The sequence below is a fragment of the Tamandua tetradactyla genome, chromosome 3 (genome assembly GCF_023851605.1).
Source record: "Tamandua tetradactyla isolate mTamTet1 chromosome 3, mTamTet1.pri, whole genome shotgun sequence".
NCBI classification, from domain to species: Eukaryota; Metazoa; Chordata; class Mammalia; order Pilosa; family Myrmecophagidae; genus Tamandua; species Tamandua tetradactyla.
The window spans coordinates 85,455,272-85,456,345 of NC_135329.1; the positions used below are offsets into that span (position 1 = coordinate 85,455,272).

At 46.9% G+C, this 1,074-nt stretch overlaps 1 pseudogene; it reads right to left on the reverse strand.

Annotated features, from left to right (window-relative positions):
* On the reverse strand, nucleotides 1-610 carry LOC143676204 (small ribosomal subunit protein eS8 pseudogene; annotated as a pseudogene).
* Between the last annotated feature and the right edge of the window lie 464 nt (nucleotides 611-1,074).

Below are 1,074 nucleotides of genomic sequence, written 5' to 3' on the forward strand. Positions count from 1 at the left end.
TTATTTCCCTTTCCAGGCCTTGATTTTCCTCAGATAAAACTCCAGCTCCCTGCCTTGTAGCATATAGCCATCCGCTCGGCCACACTGGCCTGGCCTCCAAGCAAAGCAGGCGAGGAGCTTGCCCTGCTGGACCACTCCGCAAGAAGCCCACTGATCTTGGCGTTCTTTTCCCTTTCATCATATTTCTTCTGAATTTTCTTTGATTGCTTATTGTTTAAAATTTCTTCCCCCTCAGGAGTCAGCTTGGTCCCCTTCTTGAGCATCGCGGGATTTGTAACGCTGTCGGTACCTATGCGGGCAGTGAGCACACTACAGTTCTTTACCAGGGTTTTGGTGCAGACCAGCTCGTTATTAGATGCATTGTAGACAACACTGATAATCCTTGTTTAGTGAGCACAACACTCAGACCTGCAGGAGACGTTCCCCACGTCCAGCCTCAGGGCACGTTACTTCTTGTTGCCTCCTGGCACCCGAACTGTGTATGTGACAAGGCACCGATCTTTGTGTCGGTAACAGGAAGTCCCGGCTCATACTTCCGCTTCTTGCGGTTGGACGTTCTCTCGTCCTAGGCCTCACGGAGCTTGTGCCAGTTGTCTCAGGAGATGCCCATTGCCCTGCACTGGCTGGAAAGAAGATGCACAGAAACTTTCAACGCAACAACTTTAGTGCCGGTCAAAGCCACCGTGTCTGCAGACCTGCCTTGCTGGGGGCAAAGCTCAGACCACCATCCAACTATAAAAGTCTGGAAAATTGAGTTTGAGAATGAATTGGCTTTCCAAGCAGAGCCTATTTTTAAAATAATGCTTTCCATCAAGGCTTCTTCAAATAATGGCTTCCTTAAGTTTAAATAAACTGTTTTTAATTGTAAAAATTCAGTTCAGGAATCATTATCTTGAGTAAAGTGATATTTGAGGTTCTTTGAGCACCAGGAGTCTACATTTAGTCTACATGACACTCTACACTTAGGTGGTACATTGTCTGAGTATATGTTCATGTAACAAATATTTACTGGACAGCTACTCCAAGGAGAGTGTGTCCTGGGTCCTGGGGATTGAGGCAGGCATCTGTCCTCAG